We start from the raw sequence: 16,521 nt of genomic DNA, 5'->3' as shown, positions 1-16,521 counted from the left end.
TGTGCATTTGTGGTATAAGTTTCTGTCTGGGAATGATAGGTGCTTGTTGAAATTTTAACTCACCTAGAAGACAATAGGAGCATTAATGACTTTAGAGTAAGACAATACAAAGATGAATGTGATATACAGAAATGTCCCACTTTAGAGGAGATGTTAAGTGGATGAATTGTTGAAAGTTCCTGAGGGTAAGGTAACCAGTTAGGAAATCTGCATACCTTCAGGTGTGCTGTTGTCTCTGACAAACCCTGAATGTCTCCTATAGAGTGCACTGGCAATCATTTTATTTAGAGAAGCAGCCATTGTATTACATCCACATAAATCTTTGATATTTGACAAGAGATAATGATTCAGTAGAAAATGTGGTTTGGTCTGCTTGATAAATCACAACCAATAATGTTTGAGTGCCTACTGTATACCCAGCACCTACTCTATCCTTTAGCTGCGGAAGATGCCACACTAAGCAATACAAAATTGCCTGAATGCAGCTTCAATCCTACCATTGAATGTGCTCCCAATACAGATAGTAGGCACTTAGTGACAAAGAGACATTCTTTTTTGAGGGGAGATGGCAAGAAGGGCAAAAAAAGAGAGGCTGGTGTTGAAAAGCAAATGCCTCATTTTAGCAGTGTATGCCTCAGTGAACTGGGATGAAGCTATAAATGGCTTTATTCTTGAAACAGCCTGAAGGAATTCGGTTGAATAGAAACATTTTTTTTTCTTGTTCCTGTGGGCAGCTGGATGAAAAGTTTGAGGCTTTGTTGTTGTTGAGAACACTGGTCATTTTCATCAAATTATTCGGAATATTCTGGTCTCCCAAGGAAATGCCTAAGCAGGAAGCAGGTACTAGAGCAAAATTTTTTCTAAATTTAAAATAAACCCAGAGGGTTTTGTGCCAAATAATCACCAGCTGCTGTGAGATCAATGTGTGTAGAATTATTAACAGGAAGCAAATTACTAACTATAACCTTTGGAGAAAATTTGTCTCAGGCAAGAACTTTCTTTGAAGGATTGCACCCAGCATGAAAACATTTAATTTCCCCACAGTCACTCCACAGGGACCCACCAAGGGTGCCATTGGCAATAAACAAGAACATGCTGGCTGCAAAGCTTTGGAATTACTAACCTGAAATACAGAGAGGGAAGTTGCAGTGTAGAAAAAGTGAAGTTTATCAACAATACCTTTAAGCCTTTGTATAGGAATACTAGATTAAAACTTTTATAAGCAGGCCGGGCGCAGTGGCTCACGCCTGTAATTCCAGCACTTTGGGAGGCCGAGGCGGGTGGACCACGAGGTCAGGGGTTCAAGACCAGCCTGACCAACATGGTGAAACCCTGTCTGTACTAAAAATACAAAAATTAGCTGGGCACAGTGGCGGGCACCTGTAATCCCAGCTACTCAGGAGGCTGAGGCAGGAGAATTGCTTGAACCTGGGAGGCTGAGATTGCAGTGAGCCGAGATGGCGCCACTGCACTCCAGCCTGGGTGACAGAGCGAGACTCCATCTCAAAAAAAAAAAAAAACTTTTATAAGCAGGCCCCTGTCTTCGACCCTGATATCTCCTGCACAGTAGGTCCTCAATAAATGCTTGCTGTCATTTGTTGGATGGTCCACACCATTACACTCATGCCGGGTTATTGCTACTAGAGACCCCGTGGACCACCTAAATGATGTTTGTTTTTTATCCAGAGACATACTGGTCTGATGCTGGGCCCAAACTAGTTAGTGACCTAGTAAAGAACTAGAGTACAGATCTTCAGGGAAAGGTACATTGTTCACTCTGTCTCATCAAAAAGGGTCTAAAAACCCTGATACATCCCAATCAATCTCTTTTTCAATTTCTTTTTTATTTATGAGTCAGTCTCGCTCTGTCGCCCAGGCTGGAGTACAGTGGAATGATCTGGGCTCACTGCAACCTCTGCCTCTGGGGTTCAAGCGATTCTCACGCCTTAGCCTCCCAAGTAGCTGGGATCGCAGGCACCTGCCCCCATGCCCAGGTAATTTTTGTGTTTTTAGTAGAGATGGGGTTTTACCATGTTGGCCAGGCTGGTCTCAAACTTCTGGCCTCCAGTGATCCACCTGCCTCTGCCTCCCAAAGTGCTGGGATTACAGACGTGAGCCACTGTGCCTGGCCTCAATCAATCTTTAATTTATTAAAAAATTAGACACTAAATCCACAAAAGCCTTACAGAAAAGCAGCTAGAGAGGTGGCTGAATATCCCAAGCCTCTTGTCTGATCTCATCCTGACTCTGTAGATCACCAAGATTGTGTTCACAGATTCAGCTGGTAATAAATAAACAGCTGTTGAGGAAGTGGCAAAATACTCAGCCCTAAAGTGTCTCAAATGCTTCCAGCAACATTGTGAGTTACTGCTTTAGCATACAGCCTGCAGAAAAAGGACAAGACCATGGGGCACCTGACTTCAGTTGGAAAAAGGCATCACATATAAAAAAGTGCATGTGCTGTAGACTCAGGTTCGGGTTGTGGCACTGGAATTTATTAACTGCTTAATTTTTTTTTTTTTTTGAGATGGACTTTCGCTCTTCTTACCCAGGCTGGAGTGAAATGGCATAGTCTTGGCTCACTGCAACCTCTGCCTCTTGGGTTCAAGCAATTCTCCTGTCTCAGCCTCCCAAGTAGCTGGGATTACAGGCATGCGCCACCACGCCTGGCTAATTTTTATATTGACTAGAGACGAGGTTTCACCATGTTGGCCAGGCTGGTCTTGAACTCCTGACCTCAGGCAATCTACCCGCCTCGGCCTCACAAAGTGCTGGGATTACAGGTGTGAACCACCACACCTGGCCAAACTGCTTAATGTTTTTTTTTTTTTTTTTGAGATGGAGTCTAGCTCTGTTGTCCAGGCTGGAGTGCAGTGGCGCTATCTCAGTTCACGGCAAGCTCTGCCTCCTGGGTTCATGCCATTCTCCTGCCTCAGTCTCCCGAGCAGCTGGGACTACAGGCACCCACCACTGCTTAATCTTAAGCAAAGTACTCAATCTTTGAGTTGTATTGTTCTAACTGGGGAAACAATACCTTGAGAGAACACACATTCTCCATAAAGAGATTGATCCATACACACAAAATTACAAATTCAAACACCAAATTCAATATTAGAGCTGTATTTAAGATACTATGATAGTGTTGGTGATGGCTGTACAAGGGAGAATGTCATAGAATTGAAGGGATCTGGGCAGAGTTTGAGGAACAGGTAAGGCTTTACAGGAGGACTGGCAAAGATTTGTCCTCCAGGCAGAGGACACTTCATCAGCAAATTGAGATAAGAAAGGAAGGCAGCAACCCAAGCACAGTGAGAAGATGAACATGAGGGCCAATGTTGTGGGGAGATGAGGGAGAGCAATCTGCTGGCAACAGATCATGGTTGCAGATCAGGTGGCAGATCATGGTTGATGTTTTCTATGCAGTGGATTTTGGCTTTAGGCTGTATTTCATAGGGCAATTTTAATAAGGCACAAACAAATTTGGATTCCATAAGGCTGACACTGGCAGCAATGTGGACAATGGCTTTGACAAAGGAATAGGAGGGGTGGGGCAAATAGGTAGATGCTGTTGGTGTCTTCTAAGGTGGATATGAAGTTCAGCAGTAAAGGATAGCAGTCCAGATAGGCTAGGGGATACCATGGGTACAAAGTAACCACAGATTCCAGGGTCGTAACACACCACTGGCTTATTCCTTTCTACTACTCGATGTTCCTCTCAGGTCAGCTGATAGTGCTGCTGTATTCTCAGGCCTCCAGGCCAACGTCTACATGTCATTTGTTGGCAGCCATGTTAGAGAAAATGAAGAAAAGCCATATGGCCACACCTGACCTTGGTATTGGGATAAGCAATCCCTCAATAAGAATGAAACCTGGATATTGGTGAAGAGTGGTAGAGTGATGGCGGTAACCAGTAAGATGGTGACTTTGAGGAGACAAGCTTTCCATTACTGCGTGGGCAACCACACACAGAGTCAAGGATCTTATCTACCTGGACTGTATTTAATTTTTCTTTTCTTTCTTTTTTTTTTTGGTAAGTCTTATAAAACTACAGGGTCATGGGTGCAGGTTCGAACATGTAGATGTTAAAAACAAGTAAGTAAAATAAAAAGGTTGTTTCTCTCCTTTTATTTATCAATGTTTCAGTTTTATTACAATAAAGAGGAAAAACTGGCCATCTGTCCTGACTGTCTCTATGAAACAGGTATTTCACACCCATTCTGCTGGTGGCAGGGATTTTTTTTCCCCACACATCTATTGATGCCAGATAAGTTTAGCCTCTGTCCCTGGATTTGGTTTTGTACTTTTCTGGCTATTTGACAAAGTCTGTAGTTGAAAAAGATCTGGAGACTGAGATCACAGAGTGACTTTTCTGATTTCTGTGCAAGTGTGTTTTAAGAGCTCATCCAAGGAGAGATTAAACCCATGTAGACTGTGAAAGAAGATGTTTCTCAGAAGGTTGATGTCATTTTGCCTTGTCCATGAGATAGATGGAGGCGGCATTTTTTTTTCATATTTTTCTAATTAAGAATAAGTACAGGATGATGAGTTGAGTTAGAATCAAATCCTCTGAATCCAGTTCCGCTAAGACACATCAAGGCCAGCAGGTGAAGGAGTACTGGTTACCACCTGTGTGTTTTTCACTTGCATGTTCAGAAGAATTGTTGTTGTCATTCTTGACCAGCAGTTATAATCATCTGTGGGGTTCACTATTAGGCTATTTTTTTTTTTCGCAAATACAGTGCACCTATCTAATCTTAAAATTGGGGTAAGTAAGCAAAGGATAGTATTAGTTTATACCAAATGGGGATGGGACTTGAGAATCAGGGAGACTGGGGTTGAAGTGTCATGATTTAGAATCAGAATTGGTGACAAGGCTGTGCTGAGTTCAAGACAAACAGCAAAACGTGGGCCAGACTTTCAGATAGAGCCCAAGTAAGTATCACCTTGGAGACAAAGTAGAGATAAAGGACGCTGAAGTTTCCATTAGGCAATTGTCAGTTCCCATCTCATAAAGCCTGGCTATAAAGTGAGTAAGGAATCTGAAGTGGACACCACTAACTCTGTGGCTGGCCTTGAGGGAGTAGACTTCTACATTTCAAATCAGAGGAGATATTCTTCATATTTTAAAATGTGTTTCAACATGTCATTATGTTCAAAAAAGGAACTTTCCTCTTTGAAACCAGTAAAATAATTTTGAGAAAGAATTGTTATTTTATAAAAACACATTTTTAATTATTTAGAATCTGAGGACCGCTAAGAATATTTTCGCAGATCCCTGAGTTTCTCAGATGCCATATTAAGGTGGACAAGTTCAGCAAATAGGTTTTGTGGTGGTTAGTTTCATGTGTTAGCTTGGCTAGGCTAGTTATGTATTCATAGACTAAGAGTTTCCGTGAAGGTATTTTGAAGATGTGTTTAACACCTACAATCAGTTGACTTTAGGGAAAAGAAATTACCCATGATTATGTAGGTGAGCTTCACCCAGTCATTGGGAAACTCTGAAGAGCACAAACTGAGGAGTGATGTTGCCACGAGCCAAGGGACATCAGCAGCCCCCAGGAGCCAGCAAAGGCAAGCAGAGCTTCTTCAGTGGAAACTTCAGAGGGAGAGAGGCACTGCTGGCGTCTTGATTTCGGGCTTCTGGTTTCCAGAAATGTGAGAGAATACATTTCTGTTGTATTAGGCCACCAAGTTTGCAGCAATTTGTTATGGCAACCCTAGCAAACTAACACATTCTTCTCTGACAGTTATGAATTGGATAGGGAGTGATGTTATGCACTCCTGATAGGGAATATATAGGTATTTTGTTCTAATATTGAAGAATGATTTTGAGCTAGTCTTGGATGACCCAGAAGAACAGCACGAACAAGATGAAGTATTAGTCCCCCATATTAAATGCTACTTAACATGCAATACATAAAATAATAAGAGGTATGTTTGTGCATCCCCAGGGCTGGGGGTAAGGATTCCTTTGAAGAAAATAGATATTTCCAGTATCTGACATTCAAGGACACTGTAAATTCAAGGCTAAAAATAAAGGCATGGCCAGTAAAGACAGATTTCTTCCCCTGAATACCGGACTCTTTTGGATTTTGAGGCCCCTGGCGGTTGTTGGGGACTTGGCACTGCATAAATGGAAATAGGTTGTGAAATGGATAAATGTTTAGCCTGTTAAGGATTTAATGTGATTGTTTAAGTCTTACTTAATAATCATCGTAAATATTTATGTTGTACCTCACTATTTTTAAGACTTCATTAAAATTTTGGTAAAAGAGAGATCTCCAGGTCTGGCTAAAATGGAGTAACGGAGACCAGATTTACCTTGCCACTTAAAACTATCATAAAAACCAGGAAGCCTATGTGAAGGAACTATTTCCAGGACATTAAATATCAGGTGGTAAGTGCAGGAATTCCTGAGAGATGGAAAACAAGTTAAGCAAGCCCCGTGATTTCCCTAGCTTAATGTCTTGAGGGAATTTCCAGGCCATGGTGCATAGTGCAGAATCTGGCAAAATCCCTGAGATAAGAATATGGAGCTGAGAACCCAGGTACAGTGAGGCAGCAAGAATTGGAAGGACAGAATACCAAAGAAGAAAGAGCTACATACAGGAAAACTTCAGAAATCTGCAGAGGGTCCTCCTTGAATATTGCTTAGAGAATTCAGTGCATGTGAAGGAAGTACCTGAGGCTAAGGAAAGAATCACCTGAGAGTATTAGAGAGAATATTGCCCTGTTATAACACAGTGCTAAGAACAGTGGCTTTTCCTACCTGCCAGACTGGAAATTCTCATAATTCATGAGATACTGGGTATAATGCTCAGAATGGTGGTATCTCAATAGTGGGGAATAATTAACTTGAGATTAAATACTGCTCTGGTACACTCTAACAAATCTTAAAATCAAGACTTCAAAATATCAAACTGTTTTCAAGTAATTTAACAGCATCTCAGGGGGAAAATCCTCAAGAATATTTATAGGAAAGAAAATATATCTAGCCACTAATGAGGTAAAATCACAATGATTGGCATCAAATAAAAAATTACCAGGCACTCAAAGAAGCAGGAAAGCAGAAAGATAAATCAACAAATCAAAAATGATCCAGAATTGACTCAGATGGTAGAATTAGAAAAAGAGGGCATTAAAATAGTTATAATTATTTTTCATAATTTCATTTATAGTGGAATAAAATATATGAAAAAATATAAATATAACTTCTCCAGATGAAAGCTACATTATCTGAGATGAAAAATACACTAAATGAAATTAACAGTAGTTTATGCATTATAGAAGGAAAGACTAGTGAGGTTGGTGATGTAAAAACAGAGATAAATAAAAATAAATTGCAGAGAGGAAACAAAAATGAAAAGAGCATCAGTGAGCTGAAGGACAACTTCAGGTGGTCTAATATACATGTAATTACATTTTCCAAAGGAAAAGGGAAATGGAAGGGTGGGTATTTGAACCAATAAAAGGAGTTTTATTTTCAATATTTTTGCAAAGCTAAACTATAGATCACTGTATGCAAGAAGTTTAATGTAGCATAAGTACAAGATAGATGAAGAAAACTACATCAAAGTCCATTACAATTAAATTTCCAAAAACTAGTAATAAAGAGAAAATGTTAAAAAGAAGCCAGAATAATAAAACACATGCTACATACATAGAAACACAAGATAGGGATGCCAGCACACTTCTCATCAGAAGGAATACAAGAAAAAAAAAAGAGTGGAGCATCATTTTCAAAGCATTGAATCAAAACACCTGTCAATCTAGAATTATATACACAATGAAAATATCTTTCAAAAGCGAAGGTGAAGTAAGAAAACTTTTACACATACAAAAGTTGACAGAATCTATCACCAAAAGACCTGTGTTATTTCCTTCTTCAGGCATAAAGAAAATAACACTGGATGAAATATGCACCTACTTAAAGGAATAAGGGGGACTTGGAATTGTAACTAAATGGGTAAAGAATATAAGGTTGTTTTCTTATTTAAATATATTTAAAATGTTCCTGACTGTTTAAATAAAAGCATGAATATATTATAGAATTTATAACATACATGAGTAAAATGTACAACAAGAAAATTGGAGGTTTGGAAGGGATACTGTACAAGTTATGATTCTATGGCTTGTGTACTATACTAAAAGTAGTATAAATCACCTAAAGGTAGACTGTGATGTGTAAAAGATATATATTATAAATCCTAAAGCAACCACTAAATAACTAAACTAAAAGTCATAGCAAAATGGAAATTATTTAAAATTTAATCAAAATAATGCAGAAGAAGAGAAACAAAGAACAGATGAACCAAATAGAAAACAAATAGCAAAATAATAAACCAAATGGTAGCAAAAATCCCAATAAGTGTAAATGGTCTAAACAACCTAATTAAAAGACAGAGATTGTCAGATTGAATTGAAAAGCAAGATTTAGGTATATACTGCAGCACTTCTAGTACCTCAATACACTTGAATATAAAGATACAAGTAGATTAAGATGACAAGATTAGAAACAGTTATAAAAGAAAGCTGGAGTGACTATATTATCATTCAAATTACATTTCAGAGAGGAAATACATATTACCAGAAATAAAGAATATTTTTTCAGAACAATAAAGGAGTGAATTTATCAATAGGTATAATAGTTATAATGGTTCACTTACCTAACAAAAAGCTTCAAAAATGTATGCAAAAGCTGAAAGAATTGCAAGAAGAAATAGACTAATTAGCAAACATTGTTGGAGATTTCAATTCTTCCTCTTTTAAAAGCTGAGAGAAGTAGATGTGAAATCAGCAAGAATATATTCATCTTCCAAATTATTTGATTTTATGGACAAAATCATGTGGATATTAGGACTTTATAGATTAACTAGTGTTTTCTTTAACTGTGGAGGCTTTGTCTTGTACCAGAACAATTTTTTCCCCTGACTCCAACAAAGAGCATTTATGGAGGGAGAATGCAAAGAGAACATATTTGTATCCGACCTTCCCAGGAGCATGTGAGGTTCACTGGCATATGAAGTAGCCCAGGGGTTTCATTCTGTCCTCATACAAAAAACCTGTTGCTAATTAAAGATTTAAGAAATACAGCTGGATAAGTAAAATTAGCCCAGATGGCATTTCAGGAAACCTCTGGTGAGGCTTGAGGCAGACAGTAATTCTGCATGATTTATCACCCAGGTGGTGGTGTGGGGTGATTGGCTCAGTATACTTCAGGTGGAAAAAGACATTCAAGAATAGGACACTCAAGGTCAAGTAGGGCTTATAAACCCCATGAAATCATTCAGGAGCAAAATAACCTTTAGATCTAACTCCTTTTGTCTGTGTCATGGTGTGTTTGTTCAGTTTAGTAATTAAGAAATAGGGACTCCTATTCATTAAGTGTCATGTAGATTTTCATAGAATTTTTACCTCTTTATATTATAATCAAATAAATTAAATGCATGCTTTAAGTTTTACTGTGTAAAATTCACCATGTTAGATTCGTAGGAGATGCATTGGTGAAATATTTCCCAGAATGTGTTCCACAGAACTCTTAATTTTATAGTGAATGATGGGTAATATGTTAAAGAAAAAAAGGTGAGTTTGTAGCTCAGGAAGTACTGTATAAAGGTCACTTAGGGTTTGATTTTTTTAAATTAAAATTGTAGAACTACCAGAACTTGTAATAATTTAGGGAATAAAATGACTGTCTATCCAAGTCTGGATGAACTGATTTTGACATGAGAATTTCATAATACATTTCTGGGATTCTTCCCTCTTGATAGAGGGACAAATGTAATAGATGACTTCCTTTAACTTCTGGTCAATGAGTGGAAGCTTCATCTTGGCTGATGCTGTGGTTTAGAGAGTCCCTTATTGTGAGCAGCTCAACAAAAATCAGTGTCTTAGTCCATTTTGTATTGTAATAAAGGAATACCCGAGGCTGGTTAGTTTATAAAGAAAAAGAGGTTTATTTGGCATACAGTTTTGCACACTGTACAAGGAGTGTGGAGCCAGCATCTGGTTCTGGTGAACACCTCAGGAAGGTACTGATCATGGTGGAAGGCAAAGCAGAGCCAGCATGTCACATGGTAAGAGAGGATAAGTGAGAGAGGAGGGAGGTGCCAGGCTCTTCCACAATCAGTTCTTGCTTGAACTAATAGAATGTGAAGTCGCTCGTTACCACAAGGACAATACCAAGATGTTCATGAGGGATCTATTCCTATGATCCAAATACGTTCCACTAGGCCCCACCTCCAACATTGGGAATCAAAGTTAAACATGAGATTTGGAGGGGATAAATATCCAAACTATAGCAATGAGTTTACAGTAATGTGACCTAAAGCTTTGGCAATTTGAGTAATCTTCCTTGGTAAAAACATTTATAAATAATAATACATTTTTAGAACATTAGAGATTTCGGTCTCAATCTTTTTCAGAGCTATCTTTGGGCAATTGACGAAGTATGCTTACATAGAAATACTCTCTCACTGCAAATTGTCCTGTCCTCCACCCCACACACATACATACCTGAGAATATTCCCAGCAACTCTGAGTACTAATGGGGTGGAAGGAGGCAAGAAATTGAAGGACCCTAAGATTTCAGTTGCTTCAGGCTAAATACGTTTTAGTTGATGCCTCTGATCTCACACTCCTTCCTAGGGGAGGACCCTAATTCCCATGTCATTAATATAAGCAACACAGTTAAGTTTCTAATATGAAAAGATAAAGTTTTAAAATTACTAAACATATCTTTAAATTTGTAACAGTTGACAAGATGTCCTTCATTTAAAATAAATCATAACCTATTCTATTATAGTCTTATGAATTTCCTAGAAAAACATAGAAGCATATGTATAGTTGAAAAATTGGTAACCCTCTGATATGGTTTGGATCTATGTCCCCACCCAAATGTCTTGAATTGTAATTCCTATTGTTGGAGCGGGGGCCTGGTGGGAGGATATTGGATCATGGGGACAGATTTCTCATGAATGGTTTAGCATCATCCCCCTGGTGCTGTCCTTGGATAGTGAGTGATTTCTTACCAGATCTGATTGTTTAAAAGTGTGCAGCACCCCTCTCCTCATTCTGTCCCTCTCTTTCTTGCTCCTGCTTTTACTGTGTAATGTGCCTGCCCCAACTTTGCCTTTCACCATGAGTAACAACTTCCTGAGACCTCCCCAGAAGCTGAGCAATGTTGGTGCCATGCTTGTACAGCCTGCAGAACTGTGAGTCAATTAAACTTCTTTTCTTATTGATTACCCAGTCAAAGGTATTTCTTTTTAGTAATGCAAAAATGGTCTAATACACCCTCTAATCAGGCCAACTGGTTGTCTGGAAATGGCCTATGTCTCTCCTGCCATGGTGGGGGCTATTGAATTTTGGATTTAAATTCACAAAAAAAGCAATGTGTATTTCCCCTTTACACAATGTTTAGCATAGTGCTAGACTAAATAAGTGTTAAAAATATTGCAGAAGAGGCTGCTTTTTATCCAAGAATATATCAAACACATGGTATAGAGTTACAGAATAAATGAAGTGCTAATAATTTAGTTATATTTAGCTGAAATCGATTTGATGTTAACTGACTAAAATCGAATTGTCTCTAAAGGAAGTCAATGAGAATAATTAAGGAAGACTCTGGGTGTTGAATTTCAGACTACAGTGGAGATTAGAAAAAAAAAAAACGAAACCAATGCCTTAGATGACAAACAAATGATAACTCCCTCTAAGTATTGGGGCAAATAGGAGTGGACATCCAAGGGAGTGTAACTGGGAAAGACAAAATAAAATTATGCAAAGGAAAATTGAGCAAATGAAAATTAAAGCAATCTTAACAGTGAGGGCTATGAAACCATTGAAAATTCTCCCAAGGGAAGTGATGGAAACCTCCTTGCTTGAGTCATTTCAAAGTCGACAAAACAACGAAAAATACATGGAGGGAGGGATCCTGTAGTGTTGGGGAGCAGACTCGATGATTTCATAGTTCTTTTATGTCTCTGATTTCCACGTTCTGTGAAATTGCATTGCAGCTAAGAAACATGAAATCCTTCACTCCGACAGTATGTTTACAGAAAATTCATCTGAAGCACAAAGTTGAAAAGAAAAAAGAAAAAAAAACATGCATTTGAAAATCCTGTCGGTCCTTCACATTCTTTTTATAAACTTGTTTTTCAGATACGGTGTAACATTGGAATTTAAATTGAGTTTCGTGTTCCTTCCACTTCACATGTAAAAACATCTATGACTTTAATTAGTGAAGAATTCTAAAGTCAACTTGCATGTGTCCCAGTGTGTAATGGAATATTAGGAAAATTAAAGTTTGATGATTTCTTGAACAGCCCATGCCAACATCCAAAACAAGTACAGCTTAGAAAACACACATTAAACACCAAAAACTAATTTTAGCACAAAAGGAAAAGAAAGATACAATGACAGTAGAAATCTAAGGAAAAGTATATAAATGCATATTTTTTTGAAAAATGTCCTTGAATTTCCTTGCTGCATAATTCTTTCTGAGACATGTTAGAGCTGCTCTTATTAGCCAAGGGAATACTTGTGGGAAGAAACCTGCCTACATGCTGAAAACACAAGCTCACTAAAATCAATATTGGGTTTTGACTTGAAGGTGTTTACTATGAAGAACTCAGTGTGATTCCTCAATCAAGGATAAATTTATCATTACTTTTTAATTGTTACCTTAAACTATTGTATTACAAATTATTGACATTGTACCAGAAATTATACTAAGCTATTTACAAATGTAAAACTTTTATTTACCAATATATTGAGTCCATATTCTACACAATAAAATTTTTAAAAAATTAACACTGCACAATAATTTTTTTAAAAATAAGTTTGTTTGAATGATTTTAGATTTGCAGAAAAGTTTTGAGTGAGTATGGGGTAGTAGTTTCCCTACATCCATCATTCAGTTTTAGTTTTCCCTAACGTTATCATCTTACCTTACCGCTGTATGTTTGTTAAAAAAAAAGTTAGTACAGGGAATATACTAATAAATAAACTCCATCTTTTGATATCACCAGTTTTGCATTAATGCCCATTTTCTTTTCCAGAGTATAACTCAGGATCCCACACTGCATTTAGTTGTCATGCTCCCTTAAGCCTCCTCTGGTCTGTGAAAATTTCTCAGAATATCTTTGTTTTTGATGACCTTGATAGTTTTGAGGAGTACTGGTCATCCATTTTGTAAAAGGCAGATGTATTGTCTCATGATTAGAGTTGGTCTTACCACATTGTATCAGGGGATATTTGATTATCCACATAACGTCATATGATTTAACCTCTTCACTCAGTTAAGGAGTTTTTGCCAAGTTCCTCCATTGTGAAGTTATAGTTTTCTCTCTCCTTACTCTATTCTTGGAAGTAAGTTACCAAAGTCAGACCACCCCCAAGGGTGTGGAAGGTAGATTAAGCTGCACACCTTTTAGTGGAGAGTATCTACATATGCAGCATGAGGTTCTTATGTAAGGATGATGTGTCTTCTCTCATTTATTTACTTGAATATGCAATCATTTATTTATGATTTATAAATCATAAATGAATTTATTCTATCCTATGGATTTATTTTATCCTATGGATTGTAATCCAATACTATATTATTTGTGTTGCTCAAATCAGTCTAGCTTTGGCAATGGGAGCTTTTTCATGTTGGCTCATGTATCCCTTTGATATGCCCCCATGTTTCATCTGTATGTATATGTATATGTACATGTATGCATGTACACACACACACACTCACACACACACAAGTTAATACTTGATGTCTCTGACTCTAATGCAACACTCATCATGCATTCATTCTAGCTATTTCTTCTTGCTTACTGGTAACTTCCCTTTCCAACAGTGAGAAACTTGATTCCAACCATCCTCCATCTATTTCTTATTTGTTCAACCCCAGTATACATGCACAGCAGTTAAAGATTTATTAATCCATGCCATCATGAAAAGCAAACTTACAAATAGTCTTTGTTTTTAGCCTTATAATTCTCCATTAAAACACAAACAAACAAAAACCAAATATTTCCAAGCTGACTTAGGTCAACTCCTCCTCTTCTTCTCTGCAATGAAGTTATTCCTACATCTGTGATACAATTAGATTCGTTTGGCATTTGATAGTCCATTCTTGGATTCCTTGACATCTGGTTTAATTGTGATTTCTTAGATTGCAAACATTGAAATTTACTCTTTGACATGTGCAGTCTATGACAGATGCATAGATTCTTGCATTTAACACTCCAGTACCACACACAAGTGCCAAAAAGGGGAAATAACTGACTTTCAGAGTCACTTCTTTTAACATTTTAGTGGTTTCCCTTGAGTTTGCAATATACATTTGCAATCAAAGTCCACTTTCAAATAACACTATACTGATTTATGGGAAATGCAAGTATCTTTTATAACAGAATTCTCAATTCCTCCCTCTTGTTACTTGTAATAGCTGTCATTCATTTCACTTATCCATAAGCTATAGTTACAGAACACATTCTTGCTATTATTTTAAACAAATTCTTATCTGTGAGAGCCATTAAAAATAAAAAAGGTACTATCTTACCTTCATTCACTCCCCAAATGCTTTCCTTTTTTTCACGTAGATCTGAGTTTCAGACCTGTATCATTTTCCCTCTCTGAAGATGTTCTTTTACCACGTCTTGCAAGGCAGCTCTACTGGTGATAAATTCCCTGAATTTTGTTTATTTTAGAAAGTCTGTTTATCTTTCAATTTTGGAAACTAACTGCATTGGATATAGAATTCTAGGTGGGTGGCCCTCTTCTTTCAATACTAGATATTTCACTTCACTCTCTTCTTTGTTGCATGGTTTCTGAAAATAAGTCCAATACAATTCTTATCTTGGTTACTATCTCTATAGGTAAGGGTTTTTTGTTTATTTATTTATTTATTTTTACCTCTGGCTTCTTTCAAGATTTTCTCTTCATCTTTCATTTTTAGTGGTTTAAATATGATATGCCTGGGTGATTTTTAAAAAATCTACTCTTCTCTGTGTTCTCTGAGCTTGGCGAACCTGTGGTTTAGTGTCTGACATTAATTTGAGAGAAATTCTCAGTCACTATTGCTGCAAATCTTTCTTATGTTCCTTTACCTTCTTTTCCTTCTGGTATGCCCATTACATGTATGTTACACCTTTCCTGGCTGCCTGTGTTTCTTGGATATTCTGTCCCTTTTTTTTCCCCAGTCATTCTTCTTCCTTTTGCTTTTCAGTTTGAGAAGTATCTTTTGACATATTTTCTAGCTTTCTGATTCTTTCCTTGGTCATGTCCAGTCTACTAATGAGCCCATCAAAAGCATTCTTCATTTCTATTACAGTGTTTTTGATTTCTACCCTTCATTCTCAGAGTTTCCATCTGTCTGCTTACACAAACCATCTGTTCTTGCAAGTTGTCCATTTTTTTCCATTAGAGCCCTTTGCATATTAATTATTTTAAATCCCCAGTGTGATGATTCTAAAACTCTGCCATATCTGGTTCTGATGCTTGCTTTATTGCTTCAGACTCTGTCTTTTTATTATGCTTTTTTGGGTTACTTTTAGTTGTTTTTGTTTTTGTTGTTGCTTTTTGAGTTTTTTGTTGAAAGCTCAGCATGATTTACTGAGTGAAAGAAATTGGGGCAGATAGACCTTCGGTACGAGGTTTCATGTTTACCTGGCCATGAGTTAGACTGTTTATTGTTTGCTGCAGCTTTAGGTGTCAGAGGCTACAATTTTCTCTAGTGTCTTTGTTTTTGTCTTCCCTGTTGTCTGTATTTCTGTAAAGACTCCTTCTTAAAATATGACTTGAGCCTGGCAGTTCTTTTAGCTGTAATCAACTGTTATTTTACCAATGCCCAGTTCCTGTGTAGTAGGTCTCTGCCTTTGGTGAGCCCAGGCTTCTGGGCTATGACTTTCACAGGTCAGTGAGGCTGTGATCAAACTCACCGTGGTTAAGCTCTGGTAAAATAGTTTCTTTTGAAGGCAGTCCTTTGTTAAAAGAAAAGAATGCTCTCTGCATATGTTAAAAGAAGAGAATGCTCTGTGCATATGTCCACTTCCCTGCTGAAATGAGGAGGAAATTTTTCTCAGATTACTTATACCCTGATAACCTGATAAGGTTCAGGAGGTAGAACTCATGGGTATGGGTTCCACCTCTAAGACTAGGCCCCCCTGGAGGTTTTAATTCTCAATCTAGTCCACACTAAACTTCCAGCAATTTCACAATTACAATTCAAGATTTTCTATCCTGCTAGAATAATCAATTATGTGAAATACACACACCATTATTTATTATATGTGTATGTGTATTAAATACAATGATATTTGAAATATTTTTGATATGCAGTATATACATATATGTATACATACATCTGTATACTATATATATTTATATATACATCTATTTATATATGTATACCTATATATTTATATATAGTACTATATATATACTATATACTATATATATTTATATATACATACCTATGTACAACTAATATATGTAATATTTATGCATACACACACACACACA

General features: G+C 37.3%; 1 protein-coding gene across 4 annotated transcripts in view; it reads left to right on the top strand.

The window, feature by feature from the left end:
* The window catches only part of RNF144A (ring finger protein 144A), a 535,340-nt gene that overhangs the window by 231,455 nt on the left and 287,364 nt on the right, over positions 1-16,521 (top strand). The window lies entirely within an intron of this gene.

The sequence above is a fragment of the Gorilla gorilla genome, chromosome 12 (genome assembly GCF_029281585.2).
Source record: "Gorilla gorilla gorilla isolate KB3781 chromosome 12, NHGRI_mGorGor1-v2.1_pri, whole genome shotgun sequence".
Taxonomy (NCBI): domain Eukaryota; kingdom Metazoa; phylum Chordata; class Mammalia; order Primates; family Hominidae; genus Gorilla; species Gorilla gorilla.
This window is presented reverse-complemented; position numbering and strand designations above follow the sequence as displayed.